At 41.5% G+C, this 8,048-nt stretch overlaps 1 pseudogene across 1 annotated transcript; it reads left to right on the plus strand.

Annotated features, from left to right (window-relative positions):
* Positions 1–5,686: 5,686 nt before the first annotated feature.
* Positions 5,687–7,042, plus strand: LOC309544264 (annotated as a pseudogene). Its single transcript has 2 exons — positions 5,687–6,019; positions 6,163–7,042. The product of its transcript is annotated as an uncharacterized misc_RNA (transcript).
* The last annotated feature ends 1,006 nt before the right edge of the window (positions 7,043–8,048 follow it).

An 8,048-nucleotide genomic window follows, 5' to 3' on the forward strand; every position in this document is an offset into this window, starting at 1 on the left:
AAGATTTCGACCAGTTCTTCTAGCACTTGCTGCAGACTCCCCTGTGCAACAGTGGACTTTATTCACATTTTTGGACATGAGGTTGAAATAAGCGACTACTAGACTCAAGTGGTTTAATATATTATATATTTTTTGGCTGATAGCTTGATCCCCCCAAGATTCTGGGGTTTGTCTTTTTGGCTTTTGGGAGCCCCCAATCCGACCAGAAAATTATTTGGCCTATTAATATTTTATACCAGGAAAGCAATTCTGCTCCTCTGGAAACCCCAAACTCCAGCAACACTGTCCAGAAGGAAATTCTTGATTATCTCTAATCTCCCCCTACGTAGAACCACCTATAAGAGCTATATTTGATAAGATATTGTCCCAGTGGCTGGTGTCCTCAAACACTGCAATGTTGAAATAAGGTATCCTGCTGTTAGGAGATCCATTAGTCCTCAATTTAAAGTGGAGTTCCATCCTAATTTTGAAGTTTACAGCATCAGTTACATTAAAACATCCTGAAAAAGAATTGGATAATTATTATTTATATTTTTTTTCACTTACCTTATTTTTAGTGAAAATTAACTTACCTTCCTGTCACTTCCTCCTTCTGTGCCCGCGGCCGCCGACTTCACTTCCTCAGGAGTCAATGCACCTGCACCAGTGTCCTTCATCACTTCCGGTTCAGGCGCGTCATTCCCTGCTGAATGAATGAGAACAGCTTCTGGGCATGCGCAGAACCAGCTGTGGGATGACGCGCCTTCCCCGGAAGTGACCAGGCATGGGACTCCGACATCCAGGAAGAGGGACACTACAGCTTCAGCTGCCCACACCGCACCGATGGCAGCGCAGGACAAGAAGTTTACAAGATACAAGATTTCATCCTGCAGGTAAGCTAAACAGGGGACAGTTAAGAGGCTTTCATTGCTTAAATGCACTCGCCCTGACTGTTCTAGGGGTATTTTTATCTAAAAAAAAAAATTTGGGTGGAACTCCGCTTTAACTGTACAATAATACTAACCAGTAGAGATATGGGATGCTTGCCTCAAATTTCCCTAAAAAAAACTGTTCAGATCATACCTCTGCTGTTGAAATGCTTGCATATTTGACTCGATTAACCTGCATTTGGTATAACTTTGTGATGAATATCATTCACTGTCCTATGTGGTCCTAGACAGTTGATTTCCCTTATATCACTACCCCAAATAACATGAGGAGTTCTGAGTGGCGAGAGGTTTAGGAGTGGAGAACAAAAGGTTTGGCTGTCACTTAAAAAGAAATAAAAAGATCTTAGAGCAAAAACATTTACCCCATTGCTGTGGGTAAAAAAGCAGAACTTTTTAAAAGTGGTTAGCTATTAGCAGGACTCTGGATACTATATCTAAAGATCTACTGTATATTGTAATCAAAGAGTCCTTTTATTTGTGTCAGATCCTGATGGTTAAGACTCATCTGTATGTTATCTCCTACTGAACTTTCTCCTGGGGGGCTTAGAGAATTGGATGCTTTTAACATTTCTCCAGCTGTTCACACTACCTTGTTTCTGAGGTCAACTGACTCAGAAAATGCTGTTAAATTTGCCTGGAACCCTTCACTACAATCAGTATGCAAGACTAAAGTGACTACCTAATATATGTAAAATTATGAAGGATGGGGCAACCAGGGTTTTATGTGAAAATTTGCTATAAATCCTAAGAAATTGTATTATGAGGTTTATTGATGTACCAATGCCTTGAACAAGCTTCCTAGAGAAAGGTGCTTGTAATTTTTTTTAATTATTATGAAAAAAGTGTTTAAATATAATTTTTTGAAAAATTGAAAGTTTTTTTAATGAATTACAGTTTTGTATATGTATGACATCTATTTAGCACCTGAAAAGTATCAGCAAGCTTCTATGTACTTGGAATTTTGACATAGCTAGGAATGTCGCCTCAGATAAAGATTCACTGACTAAGATGAACGAACAGGTCTCAGGAGAGAAGAGGTGACAGCAGACAGCAAAGGCAAAAAAACTTACTGAAGGTGTCTTTGTCTGGTTTGACCTCACTTTTTCTGTCTGTTCATTCAAGTTGTTAGTCCTTCTATCAGACAGGGCACCAAATAAACTTTCCAGGACACAGGAACAAAGATTCCTTGCTATGGAAGTTAAAATGTTATTTAACACGTGCAAGTGCAATCAAATATAAATATTGTTCTGAAGGAATTTTATGTTCCATCAAGGAGGTGTAAAAAATGCAGTGTGTTGTATACTACGTTGTATACATATAATGTGCAATATAGTGTTAATTTCGTCGACTAAAACCGACTAAAACGTTTTCGTCGACTAACACAATTCAGATGACTAAAATACGACTAAAACTAAAATGGCATTTTAGTCTTAAGACTAAAATACGACAAAAACTAAAATGGCATTTTAGTCAAAAGACTATAACTAAAACTAAATCGAAATTTGCTGCCAAAAATTAACACTGGTGCATGCTCAAAGCATAAATAATAACATATTAGATTTTTCACTCCAGGACCAGCAGTAGTATATAATGAGTTTGGAAATTGTAGAGAAATGCTTAAATAATGCATTACAAATTAAAATTGAACTACACCCATTTGATTATAGATGACTAAAATGAGTTTTAGTCGACTAAAATGTAGGGCGTTTTAGTCGACTAAAATATACTGGAGTTTTAGTCGACTAAATAGGACTAAAACTAAAACACTTGCAGAAGACTAAAATAGGACTAAAACTAAAATGCCATTTTAGTCCTAAGACTAAGACTAAAACTAAATTGAAATTTGCTGCCAAAATTAACATTGGTGCAATAAACCATATATGCAATAAAGGTGCTGAATACAAGTGCAGAAAAAACAAAAAATCACCCAATGTCGTTGCTACAAAGTGATATAGGTGCTCAGTGTTTCTTCGAAAAATTATTAGAAGTAAACAAAATTGATCAATCATTAGTGTCCATAAACAATTGTGTCCATAAACAATTGTGCTAAGTGATGTATTTTCTTTGTTTCCACGCTGGTGAAAAAAAAAAAACTGATCCACCACCTAGTGAACAGTGGCCACTCACCAGAAGCAATCAGGCCTCTAAGACCTATAGTGCCTGTAGTATTCCTCACTTTGGGAAACAATTCCTCCTAGAGGTAGGCCAGGATCTCATACAGTCCAATGATGGGTGTTTCTCAAAAAAGTATAAAGAAGCCCTTCATTGTGCAATGTACTTTATTAAAATTGATAAACAAGGGTAAAGCATTTACTCACATTTTGGGGAGCCTCCAATGGCACTATCTGTAGGCAAAAATACTCAGGAATGAGGAAGCGCCGCTCTGCTGATGGCGTGTGTTCCAAGATGGGTTCCACCCAACTCTGACCTGCCGCAAACCGGAAGTGATGTCACTAAGAAACGTCTATGCATTTCACCAGGAAGTGGCGTCATCAGGAAGTATCATCTTCCTGATGACGCCACTTCCTGGTGAAATGCATAGAGGTTTCTGAGTGACATCACATCCAGTTTGCGGCAGGTCCGAGTGGAATGGTTTCAGTGATGCAGCCCTCCTCAAACTGGTCTTCCGAATACTGTAAAAACATACACAAGAGGGCGCAAACATCTAACCACAAAAAACATTTATTAAAACACAGTGTTATACTCACAAAATTGGTCTCTTGTCTAATGCCACTCAGTGGAAAATGTCATGCATTTCAGGGGACAGACCTCCTTCCTCAGACACCTGTCTCACCTGCTGCAGCTGTTTACTTGATAAGCTTGATTTTATTCCAATATAGTGAGTATAACACTGTTGTGTGTTTTAATAAATGTTTTTTGCGGTAATACACTAGGCATTTGTGCCCTCTTGTGCATTATTTTACCTATTTTCTGACAGATCAGACAAGCCATATAAATTATAGACTTTCAACGGATGTCCTCTGTAGAAGACTGCTAATAAACAGGTACAACTTATGTAGAAGGATTTTTTAAATATCTTTGTATCACCTAAGGCGAGTCATTTTACTGGGTATATGTGAGGGTTTACAACCACTTTAATGATACTTTTGCATCATCATTGTGTAACTGGATTTCTTACTATTTAAAACTGTCGTGTTAAGAATGTACAGTATAATACTTTTCAGCCTGAAAAAATATGTCAAATTCAGTGTTCTGCGGGAAGGATTCAATTTATGCAAAAATTACCTATGCTGACATATCAAACAAAGCTTTCCTGCCCCTGGAATAAAGAGGGAAGATTATGAGAGTGAAACATTCCCTTTGGAAAGTATTTTATAACAAAAATATCTGGCTTTTGGCAAATAGCATTCAGCTGTCACGTCTTTCAGTTCAAGTCGGGAAATTAAACAGTAATTCTGACTGAATGCTATAGGCAAAGGGTAGTCAAAAAAATACTTTCAATTTGACTCTTGCTAGCATGTCACAATCTGAAATGAGACTCAGAGTCCAGTAGGTGAAACAGCATGCAAGTTTAAGTTTATTTAATAGCCAGATTTAGGACACAAACAGCTAGTAGCAGTGTACAGGAGTAAGCAGAAACACAGTTAGTGATTAAAGTGATATTGAACACACTGTTTAATTTACCCCTTCTCTTTATGTACAGTGAATGGATGATGACACTGTAATTATTTTAATTAAAACAAACATCTAAGTACCTTTTTTCAATAATCAATATACATGTAACCCAGCTCTTTCTTAGTCCATCTGCAGGGAAACATCGACTGGAGGAGCTTTTTAGTCCTCTGCAGCTGGCAACTTGTTCAAAAAAGCAGCCCTTGAAATACAAGGGAAAATACAAAGTTAGTATCAGATGACTGATTTAAATTGACATACAAATACGTATTTGAACACAAATTCTTATTATTTTTGTGCAAGAACACGGTGTTGGCTGTCTATGGGGGGGGGGGGTCTGCTTATCACAGCCCACTTCATGCCCCTCAAGTCTGTGAGCCTGTGTCTATTGTTGGTATATGCTTACAATTACAGGAAGGTGAAGCCTCCAACAATCTACATGTAATATCCCGCTTCCATAATGTTTAGCTGTTTAGTGGGCATGGAGGAGGAGGGAGGCAGTGGGCTGCCTTTTATCCCTGTGTATACATCCACATCTATAGTCAGGTGGCCTGCACAAATAAGAAAAAAGAGGAAATTAACAGTTTAGAAGAGAAACTGGAGCATGCTCAGTAGAGGTGGAAACGACTGGTTTACACAATCTCAGGCTGCATCAAGAATACAAGGAGGGAAGGACAGTGAACAAAAGGATCAACCAGGTTTTTTGTAGAATACAGAAAACAAATCTTATAGTGACAGCGTGAGTATGACCAGCAGGTAAAACAGCATGTACAGACAGTTTTTATTAATGAGAATTTAATGGCACTTTAAGGCCCCATGCACACGGGGCGTTCAAAAAAACGTACGTCCAAGCTAGTTATAACGCCGGGAAAAACCGGCGTTAAAAACGCGCGTTAAACAGCGTTTCTCAAATTATGTTAATGAGCGTTAAGCCGCGTTAAGCCGCGTCAGCGCTAAATAGCGTTTTTTTAAAAAATCAGTCCTCCTCCATTTTCCACACCCAAAATAACCACAATGCAATGTGTGGAAGCCATTTTGGTAGGAGAGAGAGAGAGGAGAGAGCATTTTCAGATCGGTTGAGAGTGTTTCTTGTATTTTCGGAGTATTTTTTGCATTTCTGAGTCATGGATCCTGTTATGCAGAAGGTTGATGAGGCGATCCTGCTCATCATCTTGAGAAGGATGCGTAGAAGGAGACAGTTGGAGGAGGAGAATGAGAGGAGCATACGGCGAAGGTTCTGGGTGCATCCTGTCCTGTTTCCAGCGTCTGTCCGTGGGGTACTTTACCACCATGTACACCCAACTCCGCATGTATCCGGACAAGTGGTACAACTTCTCACGTATGTCCGTTCCGCTTTTCGATGACCTGCTGGAGAAGCTCAGGCCAAGGCTATCCAGGATGGACACGAACATGCGAAGCAGTGTGTCACCGGAGGAAAGGCTGCTTGTGACACTTCGGTAAGTGAAATCATTTGTGGGTGTTTTGTATAGGGTTAGTACTTGGGTTAAGAGGGTTAGGTGGTGAGGTCCTAGTTAAAACATTTTCAATGTATTTTTGAAAGATAGATGTAATATGTAATCATTTTTTATTTTTATTTTAGGTTTCTTGCTACTGGCCAAAGCTTTGTCTCCTTACACCACTATTTTCTGCTCGGTGTCTCCACGGTGGCCAAAATTGTTAAGGAGACATGTGCGGCAATATGGGAGCAGTTGAAGGAGGTGGTCATGCCGGAGCCGACTGAAGAGATGTGGGAAGCAGTTGTCGACGAATTTTGGGAGAAAACCCAGTTCCCCAACTGTATCGGTGCCCTTGATGGAAAACACATCAGGGTGAAGAAGCCCCCCCATTCCGGCTCTGCATACTTTAACTACAAGAAATATTTTTCTGTGGTACTCCTGGCATTGTCTGATGCCCATCTTCAATTCCTTGCTGTTGATGTAGGAGCATATGGCAGCCAGGGTGATGCCCGCATCTTTCGAGAATCGGCCTTTGGACGTCGGCTACACGAAGGACGACTCAACATACCAACAAGCAGGCCGCTACCGTGTACTGAGGAACCAAGCTTGCCATTGGTCATGGTGGCCGACGAAGCATTTGGACTGGCAGAAAATCTGATGAGGCCATACAGTGGCTATGGACTGAGTCACACCAAACGTATATTCAATTATCGGCTGAGCCGAGCTCGTCGTGTTGTGGAGTGTGCGTTTGGTGTGTGCTCAGCAAAATGGAGGGTTTTGCTGTCATGTATGCAACTGGATGTTGACAATGCCACCAAGGTTGTCCTGGCCTGCTGTGTTTTGCACAATTTCCTAAGGAGAAGCGACAGGAGCAGCGTTGAACCAGAGCCACGTAACCCCATGCACCGCGTGCAGTTTATGGACTTACGAACAACAGCACGAGTCATGACCATCAGAGATAAGTTTGCGGATTTCTTTGTCTCGCCTGATGGGGAAGTGGCATGGCAGGATAATTTTGTCTAAAATCATTCATCTTGTAAACTTTGTGATATCTTCACCTACAGCTTTTATTAAACATGTATGTCAGTTCTTTTGATGTCTATCATTCTTCCATTGTTCTAGTTCAATGTTGCATGTGGCAAGTGTGTGCCAGCCCAATGGCCTGTGCATACACTTGCCACATGCAGAAGAAGGAGGGGGGTTTCCTTCTGCATGTGGCAAGTGTGTGCCAGCCCTGGCCTGTGCATACACTTGCCACATGCAGAAGAAGGAGGGGGGTTTCCTTCTGCATGTGGCAAGTGTGTGCCAGCCCTGGCCTGTGCATACACTTGCCACATGCAGAAGAAGGAGGGGGGTTTCCTTCTGCATGTGGCAAGTGTGTGCCAGCCCAATGGCTTGTGCATACACTTGCCACATGCAGAAGAAGGAGGGGGGTTTCCTTCTGCATGTGGCAAGTGTGTGCCAGCCCAATGGCCTGTGCATACACTTGCCACATGCAGAAGAAGGAGGGGGGTTTCCTTCTGCATGTGGCAAGTGTGTGCCAGCCCTGGCCTGTGCATACACTTGCCACATGCAGAAGAAGGAGGGGGGTTTCCTTCTGCATGTGGCAAGTGTGTGCCAGCCCAATGGCCTGTGCAGATGTACTTCTATTTCAACATACAACTTTAAAAAAAAATGAGGCAAAATATCATTTCAAAAAAAGGTTTTTATTCAAATAAACACAAAAAAAAGAAAAAAATCACAAATGCTGGTAGGTGTATCCTGACTGATCGTCCTGGCTTGACCGCGGTGACTTTGAACGTGGATAGCTGATGTCAGGATGCGAGTGGGTGGCTTGGACATGTCGTTCCTGCGCAACCTCATGGTGGTAAGGGGGTCCAGGTAAGTTTGGGGGAGGGAACTGGGTAGGTGGTTGGGAGAAATCAATGGAGGAGTGGGGTGGGAAATAGGAGGGCGTGGACAAGACACGTGTTGGGTGGCGTTGCGGAGGGGACAAGGTAGGTAGGTGGCGTTGCGGAGGGGGGCGGTA

Source organism: Pelophylax lessonae (assembly GCF_965119305.1).
Source record: "Pelophylax lessonae genome assembly, chromosome: 1".
NCBI lineage: Eukaryota > Metazoa > Chordata > Amphibia > Anura > Ranidae > Pelophylax > Pelophylax lessonae.